The 25487-nt window shown below is 37.9% G+C and overlaps 1 long non-coding RNA gene across 2 annotated transcripts in view; it reads right to left on the reverse strand.

The window, feature by feature from the left end:
• Positions 1–797: 797 nt before the first annotated feature.
• Positions 798–25487, reverse strand: part of LOC119878068 — a 39456-nt gene continuing 14766 nt past the window's right edge. For both annotated transcript variants that reach the window (XR_005386272.1, XR_005386273.1), the window contains 2 exons: positions 11862–11972; positions 798–2771 (listed from right to left, as the gene is read on the reverse strand). This is a non-coding gene — a long non-coding RNA (uncharacterized LOC119878068). The remainder of the gene's footprint in view (positions 2772–11861; positions 11973–25487) is intronic.

The raw sequence follows: 25487 nt of genomic DNA on the forward strand, positions 1-25487 counted from the left end.
GTGATAATATTTGGAGGTGGCCATTAACTAGGTTTGGATGAGGGTATGGCCCTCATGATGGGAGTAATAGTATCTGTAAGAAAAGGAAATGCCCAAAGCGCACTCTCATTCTGTCAAGTGAGGGAGGACATAACGAGAAGGAGGCCATCTTCAAGCCAGAAAGAGTATACTCATGGAGAACACTCTGGTGTTCTGGTATCCTGATCTTTGCCTTCTCAGTCTCCAGAACTGTGAGAAATAAATATCTGTTGTTTGAGCCACTGAGTGTATGGTCTTTTGTTATAGTAACCTGAGCAGACTAAGACTGTGTGATGTTTGATTGGTGCTCACATGACACTATGTAGTTGTCACAATCTATAGAGGCTTACAGCACACAGAATGAAATTTAATGTATCCAAAATTTTAGAACATCATTAAGGAATTCAGGAATATCAGGATGGAACGCAGAGTGTGACAGAAACTTCTAACCATATTTTGAATGCATGAAAAAAAAACTCACTGAAGGTTGTAAGGGAAACAGTGTTAACCTAAGCAACTTTGGAAATGAAAGAACGTGTTAAAATGACGAAATGACAAACTACATCCTTAGAGAGAATATTTTCAAACCACACATCTTGAAAAGGATTAGTACCAGAATATATAAAACCTCTAAACTCGACAACAATAGCATTGAAAGAATAAAATACTTATGAACAAACTTAACCAATGAGGTGGAAGTTTTATATGCTGAAAACTATAAAAAAATTGCTGAAAGAAAAAGTTAAAGGACACAAATTAATGGAAAGACATACCATGTTCATTTATTGGAAGATTTAACATTATTAAGATGTCAATAGTACTCAAAGCATTCTATAGATTTAATGTAATACCTGTCAGAATACCAATGACATGTTTTGCAGATATAGAAAAATCCATCTTATAATTCATATAGACTCTCAAAGGGACCCCAAACAGTTTGGAAAAGAATGAACAAAGGTGGAGGATTCACACTTCCTAATTTCAAAACTTACTACAAAGGTACAGTAATAAAAAAAAAACAGTGTGGTTCTGGCATAAAGACAGACATATATACCAGTGGAATAGAAGAGTCAGAAATAAACCTTTGTGTATGTGGTCAGTTGATTTTTAACAAAGGTGCCAAGGTCATTCAATGGAAAAAGGACAATCTCCTCAACAAATGGTGTTGGAGAAACTGGAAGTCCACATGCAAAGGAATAAAGGCAGGCCATGAAGGTAGGCCATGTGGTGTATACGTACAGTGTAATACTTTTCAGCCTTAAAAAAGAAGCAACTTCTGCAATGTGTGACAGTATGCATGAACCTGGAGGATATTTATGCAAAGTGAAATAAGCCAGGCCAAAAAAGTACAAGTACTGCATGATTCCACTTACAGGAGTTATCTACGATAGTTAAATTCATAAAATCAAACTGGAATGGTAGTTAACAGGGACTCAGGGGGAGGAGAAAATAGGCAGTTATTAATTATTAGGCAGTTATTAATCCACAAGCATAAATTAAGTAAAATGAATAAACTGTAGAGATCTTCCATACAACACTGCACCTAATGTCAACAATAACATGCAGTTAAAATCTGTTAAGAGGCCAGATTGCACGTTAAGTGTTCTTATCACAATAGAAGTCTGTCTAAAACTTGCACTTCCTTAAACAGTCTTACTTGTGTTGGCAATAAATGCTGAATAAGCATTTATTCAGCACTACTGTGTGGTAGGCACTATGGATCTCAAAATCCAGTCCCCTCAAGGACCTCAGAGAGATGGAAGAGATAGTTGAGGGAGAGTATTCCAACAGAACACTGAGAGCATTAGGATAGCAATAAAACACTTTGAGCACTAGGAAAGCACAGAGATGGAGCATTTAACCCAGCCAGGCCATCAGGAGGCTACAGAAATCTTCTTGAGTAGATGGCATCTGAACTGTATGGAATGATAAACAGAAATTAGTACAGTGAATATCATTTCAGGTATAGGAAAGAATATTTTTTTTTTTGGAAAGAACATTTTTTAAGTGCCCAGAAAGGAGGGTGGGCATGGTGCTTTCAGACAACTGGGATATTCCATATGATTCACGGCTCATAGGGTGTCAAGTTTGGAGAGAGTAGGGGTTGAAAACAGATAAGGCTGAAATCGTAGGAAGGGAGTATGTCCTAAAGGACTTCATATTCATGCTAAGAAGTTTGGGCCATCCTGACACCAACGGGAGTCACAGACTATTATGGAGCAAAGGAGTGCTTTTGTCCAGGTCTGTGGTGATAAAAAAAAAATCTCACAATCATTTCTTCCATTTCTAGATGTTCCCATAATGTGAATTTTGTGGTTGTGGAATGAGAGATTTGGGGATATCATACTTTGTTCTACTTACACATCTACTAGGTTGCCAGGCATTATGCCACAAATTTTTCATATACAGGATCTTATCTAATCTTCCCACTGTTGACAAGGTGTTGTTATTCCTGTTTACAGATCAGGAAACTGACGTTCAGAGAGGTCAGCAGATGTATCCACAGTTTGAGAGGTGGGAAGTAAAAGGTACGTGATGGAGGCCATCATTCCAGGTGATGTGCTCAGCCTTTCCTTAGACCTTTGCCTCTGCTATCTTCTAATTCATCACAACTCTTGTGTTCACCAGAGAGGCAACTTGGTGGGAAGCCATGGGTAATGAGGTTGAGGGATACTTTGGTATAAGGTAATAGCACTGGCGCCAATTTAGAAAACAGTGGCTAAAATTCCTGGGCTGCAGGGGTGGTTCAATATCTGCAAATCAATCAACGTGAGACACCACATTAATAAAATAAAGGATAAGAACCATACAATCCTCTCAATAGATGCAGAAAAAAAGCATTGGACAAAGTACAGCATCCCTTCTTGATAAAAACCCTCAACAAAGTAGGGATAAAAAGAACATACCTCAACATCGTAAAGGCCATATGTGAAAAAGACCCAGAGCTAATATCATCCTCAATAGGGAAAAACTGAGAGCTTTCCCCCCAAGGTCAAGAACACAACCGGGATGCCCAGTCTCTCCACTGTTGTTCAACATAGTACTGGAAGTCCTAGCCTCAGCAATCAGACAACAAAAAGAAATGAAAGGCATCCAAAAGTCAAATTTTCACTCTTCGCAGATGACATTGATACTCTGAAGTAGAAAACCCAAATGACTCCACCAACAAATTGCTAGAACTGATACAGGAATTATGCAAAGTCTCAGGATATAAAATCACCACACAGAAGTCAGTTGCATTTCTATACTCCAATAATGAAGCAGCAGAAAGAGAAATCAAGGAATCGATCCCATTTACAATTGCACCAAAACCCATAGGATACCTAGGAATAAATCTAAACAAAGAAGTAAACGATCTATATTCTGAAAACTATAGAACACTTATGAAAGAAATTGAAAAAGATTCCAAAAAAATGGAAAAACAACCCATGTTCATGGACTGTAACAGATATTGTTAAAATGTCTATGTTACCCGAGGCAATCTACACACTCGATGCAATCCCTATCAAAATACCACCATCATTTTTCATAGAGACAGAACAAACAATTCTAAAACCTATATGGAACAAAAAGACCCTGAAGAGCCGAAGGAATGATGAAAAAGAAAACCAAGGCCAGAGGCATCACAACTCCAAAATTACAAGCTGTATAATAAAGCTGTAATCATCAAAACATTACGGTACTGGAGCAAAAACAAACTGACCCATGAATGGAACAGAACAGAGAACCCAGAAATGGACCCACAAATATATGGTCAGCTAATCTTCCACAAAGCAGGAAAGAATATCCAAGGGAATAAAAGACAGCCTCTTCACCAAATGGTGTTGGGAAAACGGGACAGCGACATGCACAGGAATGAAACTGGACCACTTTTCCTATACCATACAAAAAAAAAAAAAAAAGAAGTCAAAATGGATTAAAGACTTAAATATCAGACAGGAAACCATCAAAATCCTAGAGGAGAAAACAGGCAGCAACCTCCTCAACCTCGGCCGCAGCAACTTCTTACTAGATACGTCACCCGAGGCAAGGGCAGCAAAAGCAAAAATGAACTATTGGGACCTCATCAGGATCAAAAGCTTCTGCACAGTGAAGGAAACAATCAACAAAACTAAAAGGCAACCTATGGGATGGAAGAAGATATTTGCAGATGACATATCGAAGAAAGGGCTAGTAGTATCCAGAACCTATAAAGAATTTATCAACCTCAACACCCCAAAAATAAGTAATCCCGTTAAGAAACGGGCAGAAGACATTTCTCCAAAGAAGACATATAAATGGCTAGCAGACACGTGAAGAAATGTTCAACATCACTGATCATCAGGGAAATACAAATCAAAACCACAATGAGATACTACCTCACACCTGTCAGGATGCCAAACGCTAACGACTCAGGAAACAACAGATGTTGGCGAGGATGCGGAGAAAGGGGGAACCCTCCAGCGCTGTTGGTGGGAATGCAAACTGCTACAGCCACTCTGGAAAACAGTATGGAGGTTTCTCAAAAAAGCTAAAATAGAACTACCATACAACCCAGCAATTGCACTACTAGGTATTTCTCTGAGGGATACAAGAGTGCTGATTCAAATGGGTCCATGCACCCCAACGTTTGTAGCAGCATTATCAACAATTGCCAAATTATGGAAAGAGTCCGAATGCCCATCAACTGAGGAATGGATAAAAGAGTAGTGTGTATATGTGTATGTGTGTGTGTGTGTGTGTGCACAATGGAATATTACTCAGCCATCAAAAATTAAAATCTTGCCATTTGCAGCAACATGGATGGAACTAGAGTGTTTTATGCTAAGCAAAATAAGGCAGTCACAGAAAGACAAATATCCTATTATTTGACTCATGTGTGGAATTTAAGAAACAAAACAGATGAACATAGGGGAAGGTAAGGAAAAGTAAAATAAGATAAAAACAGAGAGGGAGGCAACCTAAAACAAATGCATAAATTCCTAGGAACATAGCTTCCAAAACTGAATGAAGAAGAAATAGAAAATCTGAACAGATCAATTACTAGGAAAGAACTTTAATTGGTAATCAAAAACCTCTCAAAAAAAAAAAAAGACTCTCAACAACCAAAAGTTGAGGACTAGATGGATTCACAAGTGAACTGTGCCAAATAGATATATTATTACAAAGAGTTGATACCTATTTTTCTCATAATATTCCAAAATTAGAAGAGGAAGGATAGCTTTCAAATACATTGTATCGGGCCAGCACCACCCTCATACTGAACTGGACAAAGGCACTACAAAAAAAGAAATCTAGGGCAGCCCCGGTGGCACAGCGGTTTAGTGCCGCCTGAAGCCCGGGGTGTGACCCTGGAGACCCGGGATCGAGTCCCACGTCAGGCTCCCTGGATGGAGCCTGCTTCTCCCTCTGCCTGTGTCTCTGCCTCTCTCTCTCTCTCTCTCTCTCTCTCTCTCTCTCTCTCTGTCTGTCTCTCATGAATAAATAAATCTATAGGCCAATATCCTTGATGAACATAGATGCAAATTCCTCAACAAAATATTAACAAACGGCTCTCAACAATACATTAAAAGGATAATTCACCATAATCATGTGGGATTTATTCCAGGGATACAAGGGTGGCTCAATATTCATAAATCAATCAATATGATACACCACATTAATAAAATGAAGGCTAAAAATCATATGATCATCTCAATAGACGTAGGAAAAGCATTTGGCAAAACTCAAAATCTGCTCATGATAAAACCCTCGACAAAGTAGGTTTAGAGGGAACACACCTCAAAGTAATAAAGGCTGTCTGTGACAAACCCACAGCTAACATCATACTCAACAGTGAAAAAAATGAGAGCTTTTCCTCTAAGATCAGGAACAAGACAAAATCGTCCACTCACACCACTTTTATTCAACATGATACTGGAAGTCCTGGCCACAGCAATCAGATAGAAAAAGAAATAAAAGGCATCCATATTGGTAATGAAGAAGAAAATGGACACTATTTGAAGATGGCACGATGCTAAGCAAACTCTAAAGACATAACCAAAAAACTGTTAGAAGTAAACAGATGAATTCAGTAAAGTCACAGGACACAAAATTAACATACTGAAATCTGTTCCATTTCTATACACTAAAAAGGAAGTAGCAGGAAGAGAAATTAAGCAAACAATCCCATTTACAATTGAGCCAAAAATAAAATACCTAGGAATAAACTCAGCCAAAGATGTGAAAGATCTGTACCCTGAAATCTATAAAACACTGATGAAAGAAATTGAAGACAACACAAACAATTGGAAACGTATACCATGCTCATGGATTGAAAGAATGAATAATGTTAAAATGTCCCTACTACCCAGGCGATCTACAGATTCAGTGCAATCCCCACCAGAACACCAACAGCATTTTTCACAGAACTATATAAATAATCCTAAGACTTGTACAGAACCACAAAAGACCCCAAGCAGCCAAAGCCATCTTGAAAAAGAAGAACAAAGCTGGAGGCATCACAATCGCAGATTTCAAGATATGCTACAAAGCTGTAGTAATCAAAACAGCATGGTACTGGCACAAAAAGAGACACATAGATTCAGAGAGCCCAGAAATAAACTCACCCATATATGGTCAATTAATCTATGACAAGGGAGGCAAGGATATATGATGGGGGAAAGACAGTTTCTTTAATAAATGGTGTTGGGAAAACAAGACAGCTACACGCAGAAGAATGAAACTGGATCACTTTCTTACACCATCCACAAAATTAAAGTCAAAATGGACAAAAGACCTAAACGTGAGACCTGAAACCATAAAACTCCTAGAAGAAAAGATAGGCAGTAATTTCTTTGACATCAGCCTTGGCAACATTTTTCTAAATATGACCCCTCAGGCAGGGTAAACTAAAGCAAAAATAAACTATTGTCACCCTATTGAAATCAGAAGCTTTTGCACAACAAGGAAAACAATCTATGAAAGGAAAAGGCAAACTACTGAATGGGAGAAGATATTTGCAATTGATATATGCAATAAGGGGCTAACATCCAAATATATATGAAGGATTTCTACAACTCAACACCAAAGAAACAAATGATCCAATGAAAAAATGGGCAGAGGACCCGAATAAACATTTTTCCAAAGACAACATGGGAATAAGAGGCACAGCATAAGAAACGTAGTCAGTGATATTGTAATACCCCTGTAAGGTAACAGATGGTAGGTATGCTTGTTGTGAGCACAGCAAAATGTATAAACTTGTTGAATCACTACCTTGTACACTTGAAACTAATGTAACATTGTTTGTCAACAATCCTGAAAGGAAAGAAGGAAGGAAAGTAGGACAGAAGGACAGAAGCAAGGACGCAAAGAAGGACGGAAGGAAGGAATGAAGGAAGGCCATATGATCCAATAATTCTACTACCAGGCATTTCCCCTACGAAAATGAAAATACTGAATTGAAAAGATAAAAGCACCTCTATATTTACTGCAGCATTATTTGTATTAACTAAGACATGAAAGCAACCTAAGTGTCCATGGATTGATAAATGGATAAAGAAGATGTGGTGTAGATAGAAAGATAGATAGATATAAATGCACACAGGATGGAATATTACTCAGCCATAAAAAGAATCAGATCTTGCCATTTGTGACAACATGGATGGACCTAGAGGGTATTAAGCTAAGTGAAATCAGTCAGACAGAGAAAGACAAATATCATATTATTTCACTTTATGTGGAATCTAACAAACAAAACAAATAAGCAGAAACATAGCCATAAATACAGAGAAACAACTGATGGTTTCTGTGCAGTGAAGGGGGAGGATGCACAAAATGGGTACAGGGGAGCAGAAGGTACAGGCATCCAGTTGTGGAGTGAATAAGTCACAGAGATGAAAGGTAGAGCATAGGGAATACAGTCAATGGTACTGTAATAGTGTTATCACTCGTGGTAAGCATAGAATAACATATAGAGTTGTCAGATCACTATATTGTACACCTGAATCTAATGTCATAGTGTGTCATGACTCTACTTCAATAAAAAGAGAAGATTTCAAAGAATTGACAAAAATAAATAAATAAATAAACAAACTCTGGGAACTACTCAGCAACTATAGCAAGGTTGTAGAGTATAAGGTTAGTACACATAAGTCAATTTATTTCTTATATACCAGCAATGAACAATTGGAATTAGAATTAAAAACACAAAGCCATTTACTTTAACAACCCCTTCCCAAAAGAAATACTTATCTAATAAATTAGGTACAGGATATATAGGGAAAACTACAGAGGTCTGACAAAGAAAAATAAATATCTAAATAAATCTTTATTGAGAGATATTATGCGTTCATGGATTGTAAGACTCAATATTGTTAACATATCAATTCTTCCCAACTTGATCTGTAGATTCAATGCAATCCCTATCAAAATCCTAGCAAATTATTTTATGGATATTGAAAAACGGATTCTAAAGTTTATAGGGAGGGCCACCTGGGTGGCTCAGTCGGGTAAGCATCTGACTCTTGATTGCAGCTCAGGTCATGATCTCAGGGTCCTGAGTCTGAGCCCCACATTGGGCTCCACACTCAGCAGGGAGTCTCCTTGAGATTCTTTCTCTCCCTCTCCCTCAGCACCACCACCCCCCAGCTCTCTCACTCTCAAAAAAAAAAAAAATCTTTAAAAAAATAAAGTTAATGAGGAAAGTCAAAAGATCCAAAATAGCCAACCTAGCGGTAACAAAGAACAAAGTTGAGGATTGATACTACCTGACTTCAGGATTTACTATAAAGCTACACTAATGGAGACTGTGTCAAGTATCTGTCAACAAAGGAACAAAGACAATTCAATGGAAAAAGCAGTCTTCAACAAATGGCGCTGTAGTAATCGGATGTCCACATGCCCCCCCTCCAAAAGGATCTAGATACAGATCTTACATCTTTCCCAAAAATTACCTTAAAATGGATCATAGACCTAAATGTAAAACCCAAACTGGAAAACTTATAAAATATGGTACAGGAGAAAAATCTAGATAACCTTGGGTTTGGTGAGGACTCTTTGGATACAACACCATGAAATAAAAATTTGAGAAGTGGGACTTCAGTAAAATTAAAAACTTCTATTTTGTGAAGGACCCTGCTAAGACAATGTAAAGACAAGCCACAGAGTGGAAAAAAATATTTACAAAACATATCAGACAAGGACTTATTTCCTAATACACAAAGACCTTTTAAAACGAAACATGAAGAAATCAAATAATGCCATTTAAAATGGGGAAATGATCCAAAAAATATACCTCACTAAAGAAGACATAGATAAGGCAAACAAGCCTATGAATATGAAACATCATATATGTCATAAGGGGACTGAAATTTAAAACAACAAGGACATACCCCTATACATCTACTGGAGTGGCTAAAATTTTTTTATAAAACAACTAATATATACAAAATGCTGATAAGGGCATGGAGTAACAGGAACTCTCAGTCATTGCTGGAGGAAACGCAAAATGGCACAGCCTCTTTGGAAGACATTTTGGCAGTTCCTTACAAATTTAAACATAGTTTTATCACATGATACAGAAATCGCATTCCTTAGGTATCTGCCAACCCAACTGAAAACATGTCAGAATGAAATCTTGCCACCTGCAATGACGTGGATGGAGCTAGAGTATATTATGCTAAGCGAAATAAGGCAGAGAAAGACTAATACTATGTGATTTCACTCATAATGGAATTTAAGAAACAAAACATATGAACATATGGGAAGTGAGGAAACAGGAGGTGGGGGGAAACAAACCATAAGAGATTCTTAAGGATAGAGAACAAACTGAGGGTTAATGGAGGAAAGTGGGTGGGGGATGGGTTAAATAGGTGATGGCACTTAAGGAGGGCATTTGTTGTGATGAGCGCTGGGTATTGCATGTAAGTGATGAATCACTGAATTCTATTCCTGAAACCATACTGCACTGTATGTTAACTAACTAGAATTTAAATAAAAATTTAAAAATGAAAAAAAAATGAATTCAAGCTTTAGAGTCAAAGCTGGGTTCTAGGGGCAGGAGGAAATTTTTGAAGGTGATAGATAAGTTTATGGCACTGACAACAATAATAGCTTCAGAGGTATATACAGATCGCCAAATACATCAAGTTGTAGACATTAAATATCTATAGCTCTTTGTATGTCAATCATAACCTTCATAAAGCAGTTAAAAAAGAGAAAACTTATGTCAACACGAAAAGCTACACACAGCCTTCTGTCAAAACTGGTAAGCAATTAAGATGCCCTTCTATAGATGAATGGATGAACGAAGTGTGCTAGTCCACGCGATGGGATATTATTCAGGGATAAAAAGTAATGAGCTATCAAGCCATGAAAATACACGAAGGAAGCATTAATGCATTTTGGTAAGCAAAAGAAGCCAGCCTGGCAGGCAAGAATTCTACTGAACCACCGATGCCAAAAGAAGCCAGTCTGAAAAGGCTACGTATGACTGCCTGATTCCATCTATATGATATTCTAGAAAAGGCAAAACTTATCAGTGGATAGCAGTGGTCCAGTGTAGTGGTGGTTGGTAGCTGAGGGATGAATAGGTGAAGCACAGAGGAATTTTAGGATAATGGAACTATTTTGTTTGATACTGCAATGGTGGATACATGACTTTATGCATTTTAAAATTCCACTGAACATACAACACAAAGATTGAATGTCATTGTAAACTATGGACTTAGTGAATAAGAATGTCTTAGTATTAGTTTATTAATTACAACACATGTAGCACACTAACACAAGATCTTAGTAACAGGGAAAAGTGTGATGGTGGGGGGGCTATCATAGGAGAATCCTCTATGCTATCTGCTCAAGATTTCTGTAAATTTAAAACTATTCTAAAAAAGTAAGTCTATTAATTAAAAAATATGGAGTTGTGTGTCACATTGACATAACACTCACTCCCATCCCAGAGTGTGCTGGCATGTCCCATCTCACAAGGAAGTAAACCCAAACACTTTTCACAAGGCTCTGAAAAAGAAGGGGAATGGAAGGAGAATGGAGATTTTTTTTTCCAGTGATACATTCCCAGAAATCCCATTGGTTTGGCAACATCTTTGAAGCATCAGCCTCCATTCCTACTTAGCCTGATCTAGGACTTGGCCTGACATAGTTCTCCCAGTCATAGATCTGGTCAACACTGCAGACGTCCCCCTGGCTCCGCCATCTCATGCCCCTATGCCTCTCACTGTTTTGTCACAGGGCCACAGCTTATACTGTTGCTGTAACGTGTCAGGCTCTTCCTCTCCTGCCTTCATCTGCGGAAATCTTACTCATTGCTAAGACCCAGTTGAGATACCATATTCCCTAAAGCTTTACACCATTTCTCAACACAGCACCTGCCACCTTCTCTACCTCCCCTTGACATTCCAAGCTTGGGTGATAGCATCTGACACATCGCTTGGTGTTCTCCACGTAACCTTTGTTCATTTCTCTCTCCTCCCATTAAATCATTCATCCTCCTCCCTAGATGGAATGGACAGCAGTCAAGAACTCGTTGAAGATCAGGATGTTGAATCAAAGATTCTCACAACATACAACTGAAGGAGAAAATAAAATGAAAACTATAGAAAGCAAGAAATTTTGAGGTGGCTCACAAGAACAGGAGAGAAAAAATGAGGAGGAGACATTTCAGTATTTCCAAAACTGAAGAAATACTTCAGCTTTTGTAAAAATAAATAAATAAATAAATAAATAAATAAATAAATAAATAAATAAATAAAATAAAAACAATAAAAAAAAGAATCCCCCAGGTAAGCACCAGGGTTAATAAAATGGGATCCACACCAAAAAATACCCTAGAAAATGTACTATTTCATAATTTCTTCACTCACTTGGTCAAGTGCTTTGGTCCTCTTCATCCTGAATTTCCCTTACATCTGGAATCCACGGCATTTCTCTTTTTTCTTGCAGGCAGATCAGCTGAGGTTTAGAAATGGAAATTCCTGTAAAGAGAAAGGAAACATATAGTTGGTTAGGCTGGGAAGAAAGTACTGCCAGAGGTCAGTTCCAGCTAATGGGTAAGCAGAAACAAGACAGGAAGAAAAGAAAATATTCAAAGGGAAAGACCAAAGGAAAGGCAGAGTCTATGTGAGAATGTCTAGGTTCCTGCTATGTCTCCAGGCAAGAAGCTTATCATACTAATACTGGAACTACAAAGGACTAAACAAATATAATCAAGTGTTATAAGTGCTATCATACAAGCCAGAGACAAGATACAGACTAGCAAAAAAAGGAAATAAAATGTCCGGTAGTTCTCAAATGCTGGCCCTTGGGCTGGCTGCATTAAGACTCATGTGGAGCTTCTAAAAACAGTCTTCTGGGCCCATCAGCAGAAATTCTATTTAATAGGTCAAGAGTGTGGGCTGGGAATCTTTTTTTTTTTTTAATTTTTATTTATTTATGATAGTTACAGAGAGAGAGAGAGGCAGAGACACAGGCAGAGGGAGAAGCAGGCTCCATGCACCGGGAGCCCGATGTGGGATTCGATCCCGGGTCTCCAGGATCGCGCCCTGGGCCAAAGGCAGGCGCCAAACCGCTGCGCCACCCAGGGATCCCTGGGCTGGGAATCTTTATCGGCATTCGCAAGCTCACCAGGACCACACAAAACAAAGACATCTTTCCATTTATTTGTGCTTTCTTCAAGTTTTTCATCAATGTTTTATACTTTTCAGCACACAGCTCTTTCACCTCCTTGGTTACATTTATCCGTAAGCATTTTATTGCTTTAGGTGATATTGTAAATGGGACGGTTTTCTTAATTTCTCTCTCTGATAGTTCATTGTTAGCGTATAGAAACCTACCTGATTTTTGTATATTTATTTTGTGTCCTACTACTTTACTGAATTTATTATTTCTCACAGATTTTTGTCTCTTCAGATGCATAATGCAGGCTACACGGAAGACTTGACCTTCAGGGTGCAGCTGGGAAAGAGTTAGGACATTAGATGCACAATTCGGCCCTTATCAGGGAAAAACTGAGAGCTAGTTGTTTATGCCTACTCACTCTGCTGAGCCAGAGGGAATAGTCGCTGGGAGTGCCTTTGTGCCCATGTATAATTATTACTTATACAATTTTAGGAATTTTTAAAAAGCCGAGAGATTATGGGACATGATAGAGGTATTAGCTAACACTGCAATGGCAACCATATTGCTATAAATGTATGAAATCAACATGTTGTCCACCTTAAACTTACATCATGTTATATGTCAAATATAAGTTTCAATAAACTGAAATAAATAATGTATTTTTTAAAAGCTGAGAATTTTTTAAAATTCAAAGAGAAGTAACAACTGATGTAGCACAGTAGTACAAGGGATATTAACAGACTACTATGAAAACTTAGATGCCAACAAATTGAACAGCTAAAACAAATGCATAAATTCCTAGGAACACTGTAAAGAACTCTCATCAAACCATGTCCATATTTGAGTCTTTTGTCATTTCTAATGTTCTGATGCTCTCAAAAAATAGGTTTCAGCTTCAAGGTGATTCATGAAAAGGACTTCTGAGATTTACAGATTTCTGATACCCTTTAGATCATAAAAGTAAACTGAGTAAGGATTTCCAAAACTAAACTTAATGGGAAAACTTCATTTAAACAGAACAAAAATTCATAACATGGGACTAAATGAATTAAGGAAGATGATTATAGGTTTTTATGACTCTTGTTTGAAAATATTGCTGGTTCTCTAATGTTTGCTCTTCCAGATTTAGGGAAATCTTTTCCCTTAAGGTATTCATGACTTACAGATTTTCATAAAATACTTCTTTATGAACAAATTGAAGCATTTATCTTTTCTCCCTACCTGAGCCCTCCAGAATTCAGAAACTCTCAGTGAGTATTATTTCTTTCATGGCAAGTATAATTATTTAATGAGTTCAATAAAAATCTTTTCTCTGTATAACAGGACACCATTGGAAACATTGGTTATATTACCACGGCTTCGATGAAAATGTCATATTTGAGGGAGAAATGCATAAACTCAGATATGACGAGACAGTTTTAAGGAACTCAGGTTGACTTTATGAAGCCAGTAGAGTCCCTTGGAAATGTCAGCCTGATACCTTACTTACAGAGTCCCCAGCAGCCTTACCAGCCCTGCAGACTGAAGCTAGACAGCTTGAGGTAAACTTCAGAGAAATTGCCACAATAGTTCATATATAGACAATCTCTGTGCCTGTTGCTGTAGGGTCGGTCACTCAAAAGGATTACCAGAGACATTTCAACTAGAAACCAGAAAACTCCATCAGATTGCCACTACCTACTTCCACTCCATCTGAGGCTGCGTCAAGCCTGACATCTAAAATGTTCTCCCTGGCAGCACGAGGTTAATCAGGCACTGGGTTTATAGTTTGCTCCAACCATTAATACCTGTGTTTTTCTTTTGTTTCCATAAAAATGCTTCTTATTGATTACCTTATTGCTTACTAACTAAGGCAGAGTCTACATGGTGGTTGACACCATTTGCTGCACCTATATTAACTCTTCCTTATAGATAAAATTAGGCAGCAAGTCAGTTGGCTATAAGAAGCCCTTGACTACTCTAACCCTCTTTCTAAGGTGGTTGTGACTAGTTTCCTGATCTATTCTCTTGGATACCCCCATCAATATCAGATCAATTTTAGAGGGGATAATGAGTTTAACTATACTGTTACCTTTCCTAAAAGTATACTTGGGGATAAAATTAATGATGTCATGTAGTACCAAACTATGTAGGAAAATATCCAACATCTCTGATAAGGAGCTACCTCTGATAGTTCCCCTCTGTTAGCATAAGGGACCATATGTTGTATCTTGCGTCATGTCAAATCCTTCCATTCCAAAGCCCATTGTGTGTCCCCATTTAGCTTAAAGCAGTTACAGAAGATGGACTTCCACCAATGTTACATAGAAATGAAATGAATGTGAAATTATAACAGGAAAAGAAATAAGATGTCTGATTCCATGTTGCTTCTATTTCCCTTACTGCGACCTATAAGCTAAAAGCTTTTTTGCCTTGCTTTGCACATAAGCATGTTACAACTAAAATTTTCAGAAACTGCTCTTTCTGGAAAATCTACCTCACCTGAAGAGATAAGGAAGTAGCCAGAGTGGTCATCATTTAAACTCATGAAGTTTGAGGAATGATCATAACTCAGGGGAGAATTGAAATGGTTGCCCCACAGAGCTAATTAAATTAAAATGAACAAAAATTTAAAAACTTATTTTTGGACAACTCTAATCAGTTATTGTGTTTTTTTCAGACCCCGCTAACAAACCCACTAGCTATCTCTGCAAAAGCTTGGACTCAAGGTCAATTGATATGGGTCCAGCCTATGAACAAGCAAGGCTCTGCATTCCTTGCCAGGCACAAGCCTAAGTCCCCATCCAGGTTATATCAGTTTTTGGAGCATATTCGTAGTCCCTTCTCCTTATCCTAAGAAAGCCTTCTAATATCAGGGACTGAATTTTGTTTCCTTTGATGTTAAGTTTCCACCCCAACGAGTCATGGGAATATACATTATGTTTGCTCAATGCATAAACTCCATCTTTCCTCATAAATAATTATGAATTTCTCTATACTTTTATTAAGATGTATGAAAAAGAGTCTTTGGATTTTCTTCTGAGTCTATTGAACATCACATTGGTTCCTTCAAATTGTAGTTAGTGGAATTCTTTTACTGTCCATATCTCTTTTCATAATTTTTTTTGTCAAATGTAAATGTATGTATATTCACATCTAACATGTGGGATTTGATGGACCCAGAGCAAACAAGCCAGTCACCTTCGCACTGAGGTACATAAAATAAGGTTGATCATCAGTGCTTTCTGAGGAAAGATTATTGACCTAACGTGAGAAATGTAGGAAATTTTTAACTTTCTTTTTTTTTGGAAATTTTCAACTTTTAATGTTTGTGGGTTCTGCTCCTGGGCTCCCAGGGAACCTCTACTTTTACCAAGGTCGGAATGACTTCACCAAATTTCAAAGCCTGGGCTCTATTTCTGCCCCCAGAACACATTGTACACCTGTTTCATTAGCAAAGAACCTAAAAGAAACATTTCAAACTAAAGAAAGGAGTAAAAACCTCCCTATGTTCCATTCCCGTAGCTCTGAAGCCTAAAAACTTGCATACACTAAAAACATAAGATAAAGTTTATAATTTTCTGGAATGTCCTTCATCATGGTGATTTGTAACACCTGATGTAACAAAAAACATATAACTCTGTATTAAACATTCCTTATCAGGCTCACTGTCTTCTTTATGCAGATTGTGTATCCCTCACTTAGACTCAAATAAAACTCTCTTCCTTTTTTTTTCTAAGATATTCTAAAGATATTTGTTCATTTTACATCAACAAGGTATATGACTGCCACTGTGCTTAACACTGCACCAAGCCATGTGGCCCCAGTCACTAGCATGTGCTGGTCCAAGCCACAACTAGCCGTGGTGGCAGCCTTGTGCCCCCAGCTGTCCCAGCACATAGCTCTCAGCCACTGCAATGCTTCAGGGAATCTGGCATAGGACTAATGGCCCAATGCAAATGTAGCTAACACCACTGTCCTGCTCCCAAGTTCCCTGGCAGGCATGCTCCCTCAGAGCTGGCCTACCTGGGTCCCACTAACACTACAGAGAGTAAGCCCAGCCAACAACCGGCAGAGAGTCAGTTCATATGACTGCACAAAAAGGAAAAGTGACTCAGACACAACAAGACATAAACAACACACTCTCTTGATGTATCAGGTTCTGTTGAACAGGGGACACTGCACTGCAGAACACTGCAGGATCTCCTCTTCATAAAGCCATTACTTTCAAGAGAAGAAGGCATATATGACTTTTAGCTCACAGAAACAGACACAGAGAGGCAAACAATATGAGGAGACAGAGAAATATATCCCAAGTGAAACAATAGGACAAGGCCATGGACAAAGATCCAAGTGAAACAGATATAAGTAATATGTCTGATAGAGAATTTAAAACAATGTTCATAAGGATACTCTTTGGACTTGAGAAAAGAATGGAAGACATGAGTGAAACCCCTAAGATAGAAAAAGAGAATAATACAGCAGAGATGAAGGGCACAATAAACAAAAGGCAAAACACATTTGATGGAATGAAAAACATGCTGGAAGAAGCAAAGGAACAATTTAGTGACCTAGAAGACGAGGAATGGAAAATAATTAACCTGAACATAAGCAAGAAAACAAGGGAAAGGGGGCAGAAAATTTATTTGAAGAAATAATAGCTGAAAGCTTCCCTAATCTGGGGAAGGAAACAGATGTCCAGATCTTTGAGGCACAAAGAAACCCCATCAAAATCAACAAAATCAGGTCAACTCCAAGAAATGTTGTAATTGAACTTGCAAAATACAGTAATAAAGAAAAAATACTAAAAGCAGCAAGACAAAAGAACTTAGTAATTTACGAGGGAAAACCCATACGACTAGCAGGAGATTTTTCAAAGGAAAACTGGCAAGCCAGAAGGGGTGGCATAATGTATTCAAAGTGCTGAATGGGAAAAATCTGCAACCAATGATACTCTGTCCAGCAAGGCTATCATTCAGAATAGCAGGAAAGATAGTTTCCCAGACCAAAGGAGTTAGTGACCACTAAACCAGCTCTGCAAGAAATATTAAAGGGGACTCTATTTTTTTAAAGTAATCTCTACACCCAATGCAGGGCTCAAACTCATGACTCTGAGATCAAGAGTTGCATGCCCTACTGACTGAGCCAGCCAGGCACCCCTAAAGGGGACTCTTTGGAAAGGAGAGACCAAAAGTGAAGGTATGAAGGTAGAAAACACAAAAGGAATAGGAATGAATAATCTGTAAAAAAACTAAGTGAAGCTACTCAAAAAATAAAAGGATAGGAAATACAGTAACATATACCTAAAACAAGGAGAAGAGAGAAGAAAAGAATGGGTTCAAACTTCAACAATCATCAACTTAATTGACTGCTACATGCGGAAGAGGTTATATACAAACATAATGGTTACCGCAGATCAAAAACTAATAAACAGGCAAGAATAAAGAGAAAGAAATCCAAATACATCATGAAAATCGGCAAAACATGAAAGAGACAAACACAGGAAAGGATCAGAGAAAATCTTTAGAAACCACCACAAAACAACTAATAAAATGACAATAACTACATATCTATCAATAATTACTTTCTAAATGGACTAAATGCTCCAATCAAAGACATAGGGTGGCAGTAGATTAAAAAAAAAAAAAAAAAAAAACGAGACCCATCCATATACTCCGTATAAGAGATTCATTTAAGATCTAAAGACACTTGCAGATTAAAAGTGAGGGGATGGAGAAACATCTATTATCAAATCGATGCCAAAAGAAAACCAGAGTAGCAATACTTAAATCAGAAAAAAAAAAGACTCTAAAACAAAGACTGTAATGAGAGACAAAGAAGGATAATATTTAATAATAAAGGGGACAGGGGATCCCTGGGTGGCGCAGCGGTTTGGCGCCTGCCTTTGGCCCAGGGCGCGATCCTGGAGACCCGGGATCGAATCCCACGTCGGGCTCCCGGTGCATGGAGCCTGCTTCTCCCTCTGCCTGTGTCTCTGCCTCTCTCTCTCTCTCTCTGTGACTATCATAAATAAATAAAAATAAATAAATTTAAAAAAAATAATAAAGGGGACACTCACACAGGAAAATATAACTATTTTAAATATTTATGCCCCCAACATGGGAGCATCCAAATACATTAGACAGTTACTAGCAAGCATAAAGGAGTAAATTGATAGTATTACAATAATAGTAGGGGACTTTAACACCCCACTTACAAGAATTGACAGATAATCTAAACAGCAAACAAACGAGGAAGCAATGGCTTTGAACGACACACTGGACTAGATGGGTTTTTTAAAAGATTTTATTTATTTCTTCATGAGAGACACACAGAGGGAGGTAGAGACAGATGCAGAGGGAGAAGCAGGCCCCCCACAGGGAGCCCGATGCAGGACTTGATCCCAGAACCCCAGGATCATGACCTGAGCCAAAGGCAGATGCTCAACTGCTGAACCACCCAGGCATCCCTGGACTAGATGGGTTTAACAGATATTCAGAAAATTCCATCCTAAAGCAACAGAACACACATTTTTTTTGAGTGCACATGGGACATTCTCCAGAACAGATCACATATCAGCCCACAAAACCACCCTCAACAAATTCAAGAACATCAAAATCTTACATCTTTTCTGATCATGCTATGAACTACAAATCAACCACAAGAAAAAATCTGGAAAGACCAGAAATACGTGGAAATTAAATAACATCAATGAAATGATCAGGAAATCAAAGAAGAAATAAAAAATACATGGAAAGAAATTCAAAGGAAAACACAACAGTCCAAAACCTTTGCAATGCAGCAAAAGCAGTTCTGAGAGGGAAGTTTTAGCACTATAGGCCTACTTCAAAAAGCAAGAAAAATCTCACATAAACAACCTAACCTTCTAACGAGCTAGAAAAATAAGAACAAACAAAACATAAAACCAGCAGAAGGAAGGAAGTGATAAAGATTGGAGCAGAAATAAATGATATAGAAACTAAAAAATAATAGAACAGATCAATGAAACCAGGAGCTGGTTCTTTGAAAAAAATCATAAAATTGATAAAGCTCTAGCTAGACCTATCAAGAAAAAAGAGAATGACTCAAATAAATAAGTGATGAATGAGAGAGGAGAAATCACAACCAACAGCACAAATATATAAACAATCATAAGAAATTTCCAGCGAGGAAACTGAATCAGTAATTAAAAAAAAAAAAAAACCCAAAAAACAAAACCTCTCAACAAGCAAGAGTCCATGGCCAGATGGCTTCACAGGTGAATTCTACCAAACACTTAAAGAAGAGTTAATACCAATTCTTCTCAAAAAATTCCAAGAAAGAGAAAAGGAAGGAAAACTTCCAAATTCATTCTATGAGGCAAGCATTATCCTGATATCAAAACCAAATAAAGACACCACTCACCCTGGTAAAAGTAAGTGCAAAAATCCTCAATAAAATTCTAGCAAACCAAATCCAATGATACTTTAAAAGAATCATTCACCATGATCAAGTGTGATTTATTCCTGGGTTGCAAGGGTGGTTCAGTATTTGCAAATCAATCAACATGATACATCACATTAATAAAAGAAAGCATAAGAACCATATGATCATTTCAATAAATTCAGAAAAATCATTTGGCAAAGTACATCTACTCATGATAAAAGCCCTCAACAAAGTAGGATTAGAGGGAACATACCTCAACATAATAAAGGCCATATATGAAAAACTCACAGCTAACATCATCCTCAGCGGGGAAAAGAGAGCTTTTCCTCTATGGTCAGGAATAAGACAGGGATATCCACTCTCACCACTATTATCTAACATAGTGCTGGAAGTCCTAGCTTCAGCAATCAGACCAAAAGAAAAAAAAAAAGAAATAACAAACCATCCAAATCAGCAAGGAAGAAGCAAAACTTCCACTATTTGCAGAGGACATAATTCTCTCTCTCTCTCTCTCTCTCTCTCTCTCTCTCTCTCTATATATATATATATATATATATATATAGTATGTATATATACATGCACAGTATGTAGTATGTATATATATATAATATGTATATATATATGTATATGTATATAAAATCTGAAAGACAACCAAAATCTGCTATAACTGATAAATGATTCAGTAAAGTTGTAAGATACAAAATCAATGTACAGAAATATTTTGCATTTCTATGCACTAAAGAAGCAGCAGAAGGAGAAACTAGGAAAAACATCCCATTTCCATTACACCAAAAATAATACCTAGGAATAAACCTAACCAAAGAGGTAAATGACGTGTACTCTGAAAACTATGAAACACTGATGAAAGAGATTGACAGAAAGACATTCCATGCTCATGGATTTAACAAATATTGTTAAAATATCTATACTACCCAAGGCAATGCAATCCCATCATCCCTTGATTATCTTTTATGCTCCTTTACTGGTATACCCTTTTCTAGTATATCCCTTTCCATGTATGTTCATATTGCACATTTAAGGCTCTATTAATTTTTCTTTATGCTTGTTTTTCTCTGATTTTAGGATTGCCTGATCTCTACCAATCTCTCTTCAAGTTTACTTTCTTCTGCCAAAACAAATTTTACTCTTGAGACCCTCTTGCAAATTTTTCATTTCAGTTATTGTACTTTTCAAATCCAGAAGTTCTTCATGTGGTTTCATTTTATAAATTCTCTTTCTGGATAGTCTCTATTTTGAGACATTGTCATCATACCTTCCTTTAAGCATAGTTTCCCTTAGTTATTTGACCACACTTATTATACCTGCTTTGAGGTCTCTTTCTGCTAGATCCAATTCTGCATCCTCTCACGGGCAGTTTTTGTTGCCTGAATTTTTTTTTAACCCAGTGCATAGTACACACTTTCCTATTCCTTTCTAGGCCCTCCAATTTTTGTTGAAAACTGGAGAATTTAGGTACTATATGGTAGCAGCTCTGCTCTTCCTGGACTTGTTGTTTGCCTATTTGTGGAATGATATGGCTGGAACATATCAGTGAAGCCTATTTCCCTACAGTGTGCAGCTTCTTTTAATATTTTTTAATGTATTTATTAATGAGAGACACAGAGGCAGAGACATAGACAGAGGGAGAAGCAGGCTCCCTGCAGGGAGCCCGATGCAGGACTCGATCCTAGGACCCCAGGATCATGACCTGAGCCAAAGGCAGATGCTCAACCACTGAGTCACCCAGGTGCCCCCAATGTGCAGCTTCTGATGTCATCACTAAAAGGGCATGGCCTTGGGCATGCATACAGTCTCCCTGACTCACCTTCTTCCCCATGGGTAACTGTTGTTGGGCCAGGATGTTTTTCACTGTCTCTTGTCCTGATAGTTTCATGAAGCTTCTGGATAGACTGCCTCTGCTGGTTTCAATTCCATCCGCTAGCCGCCATTAATTTCCAGCTGATTGCTTTCTTTTTATTGACAATGCCCTCCCTGGGCAATAAATGGATCCATATGCAGTGCCTAATAACTTTGGGACCCTTTGCAGGGGTAATCTTTCAGGTCACTCTTTGATGCCTGCTCCAACTCTAGGAGGACTCTTCTTAGGGATCTCTTTCCCTCTTTCTCTCTGTTAAACTTCCAAATGCCCTGCTGTTTGGCTTGTTACACCCACACAGCTACCAGTCCCCTCTTAAATGCTCACTATCAAGATTGCCATGCTTATCAACATTACCCTTAGGCCTGCACTTTCCCAGGATTTTGCAAATAATTCAGTCCCCTGAAGGACAGCTCCCCTTAGAGAAAGCTACAGAGGTCTCTGTAGTTATAGCCTGCCTGCCTCTCCCCTTGGGCGGCACTCCTGCTGCTCCAGAACTAGTAGTGGGGACAGTGGCTCTCTTCCCTCAGAGTAATACCCTTGCTCTACAAACCACCCTCTAGGCCGGGCTGATAGCTCTTCATCTGGTCAGCTTTACTTTCCCGATGTGGAAATTCTAACTTATAAGCCAGCTGGGGCAAGGGTGATTAGGGCCCCATAGTCTCAGCCTGTCACATCTAGAGTAGATCTTTGTCCTATGAATCAGGTCCAGGTGGGATTAAGGGAGCAGCAGATCTCCCACCTGCACTTGCCTGGAATAGAACTTCTGAAACGTGGTGCTGAGAATGATGAGAAGAAATTCTGGAGGCCTGCCTCTCTCATAGAGAAATAGTAGCTCTGGAGGGAGGGGAAGGGAGGAGAGGGAGGGAGGGGGAGGGGGAGGGCAGGAGAAGGAGCTCCACCTTCTTGGCTATAACTACCCCCACTAGAGCTTCCCTCATACTGAGCCAGGGAGAGGAGGTGAAGAGAAAATTTGTGGCTCATATGCCACAGTTGCTCATTGTTCTTTTTTTCTTTTTTTTTGTCTCATTGTTCTTACCGAAATTTAGTACATTTGTGTGAATTACTGTTTCTCTGTTTGCTATATACTCCTTGAACAATTTCTAGACAGTTAACAATGATTGTTCACCAGTTTGATTTTTTTCCTCTGGCAAATGATCTATGGAGCTCCTCACACCATCATTCAGGAATTGGTTCTCTTTTCTACTACTTTTTAAATATTATTATTATTACATTATAACACATTACATTATTATATATGATATTCTTATTATAAACATGCATGTTTTTGAAAGAAGGCAAATAGAGTGGTTTTATATTAAGGGAAGCAAAGGATGACCTTTGCTTGCACCAGCCCTACTTATCAGGGGTAGCAATCTGCTAGTATGTTTTCATAGGTATAGGTATATCATATTATATTCAATATAAGCTCCAGCAGTAGACTCATAAAAGGAATTAAATTTTAAAAATTACCTCTCACACACTACCACTGAATATATTTCTCCTATTTCCCAAAGCCAACAAATACTTCCAACTGATGTTAAAGATCAGTCAATTGATATGCACCTGCATATAAAATTTTGTCAGCTGAGAGGTTAATTCAATCCACTATCCCCATGGAACTTTTAATACATGTCTCAGAAAGTGAGCAATCAGGCAGGAAAAAATTTAAATACAGAAAATTTGAATAAGAAAATTAATATGCTTCTTATTCAGATGAACGAGAAAATACAAAATATGTATTAGATCATAACAGAAAGCTTAATGAATGTCAAAAGGCAGACAGTCTATACTTTACAATAAAAAACTAACAACAACAGATCAATTTAATTGGGAGGAGAAGGGCTATCTGCCTGAACAGATGTAAATGCTTTGCCAAGAAAATTCTCAGGTTAAGAGAAATCTAAAGCAGCAATTACACACTAATACACCATAGGCTTCCAGTTATGGAATGAATCAGTCACGGGAATAAAAGATACAGACAGCATAGGGAATCTTGTCAATGATATTATAATAGCGTCGTGTGGTGACAAATGGAAGCTACACTTGTGGGGAGCACAGCATGATGTTTAAACTTGTAAATCACTACACTGTACACCTGAAACTAATGTAATAGCGTGTGTCAACTACACAAAAATTTTTATAAAAGTAAATAAACCACAATAAAACAGAACCAACAAATCCTGTGCGTTCATACCAAGAGTACTTAGAGTGACCTTTGCAACCTTAAGCACATTTACTACAAAGAAAGACATGAAAAAAATCATTCAATTTAGGAAGCTCGAAAAACACCAACAAAATAACTACAATGAGGAGAGAATTAAGAAACATAAAACAAAATTAAAATAGTAATCCATTCAACCAATATCTGGTTCTTTGAAAAGACAATCAAATAGAAACACATCTGGCAAATGCGATGAAAACTAAGAATGGAGAAATCATTCAACATGATCAGAAATTAGAAGGGAGATTTTGAGGATTTTTTTAAAAATTTAAGAACATTTGTGCTAATTGATACCAGCAAATTCCACTAACATAACTATTGCAATTGGCCTAAGAAAAAGAAACCTGAATACAGCAATAATCAATAAAGAGACTGAAATCAGTAAAGAAAAAAGACTCCTAAAGGTACTATAATAAATACCACAATTATAGTACAGCTGATTACGATACAGATAATTACCACATTACATAAATCGTTTCATTGCACTACAAAATGCAAAGGCCACCTAGATTATTTTTCTAGTTTAGCATAACCCTGATGCCAAAACCTGACCAGAATAAATCTCAATTTAGAAAATGGATGCCATAGTCATTACAACAATTGGATACTGATGCAGAAATAGACTAATAGGTCAGTGTTAAAAGAATCTTCTGGGCATATATGAGAATTTAATTTACAATAAGGCTGCCACTTCTAGTCCACGGAGACATGCTACAATGAGACATTTCTAGCTATCCATTTAAAAAACTATAAACATTCTTTAAAAAAACAGGGCATTGGGTGGCTCAGTCGGTTAAGCATCCAACTCTGGATTTTGGCTCAGGTAATGATCTTTGCAACCTTCTCAGAGTTGTGAGATAGAACCCCGTGTCAAGTTCCGTGCTGGGTGTAGAGCCTGCTTAAGATTCTCTCTCCTCCTCTCTCTCCCTGTACCTCCCCATCCCCCCCTCTAAAAAAAGAAAGAGAACAGAAAAATATAAACATTCCTGTAACAAAGCATCCACACACATAGAAAAATATCCCAGTTGATTAAATGTACTTACTATGATAAAGAAAATGTTAAGAGTGTTAGAAGAAAAATTCAGGTTGTTTTTATAATATTGGGCAGGAAAGGCCTTATTGAAATAATACACAGGGGGAGGAAGCAAGATGGCGGAAGAGTAGGGTCTCCAAATCACCTGTCTCCACCAAATTACCTAGAAAACCTTCAAATTATCCTGAAAATCTATGAATTCGGCCTGATATTTAAAGAGAGACCAGCTGGAATGCTACAGTGAGAAGAGTTCGACTTCTATCAAGGTAGGAAGACGGGAAAAAAGAAATAAAGAAACAAAGGCCTCCAAGGGGGAGGGGCCCCGCGAGGAGCCG

Source organism: Canis lupus, chromosome X, assembly GCF_011100685.1.
Source record: "Canis lupus familiaris isolate Mischka breed German Shepherd chromosome X, alternate assembly UU_Cfam_GSD_1.0, whole genome shotgun sequence".
In the NCBI taxonomy this organism is placed as follows: Eukaryota; Metazoa; Chordata; class Mammalia; order Carnivora; family Canidae; genus Canis; species Canis lupus.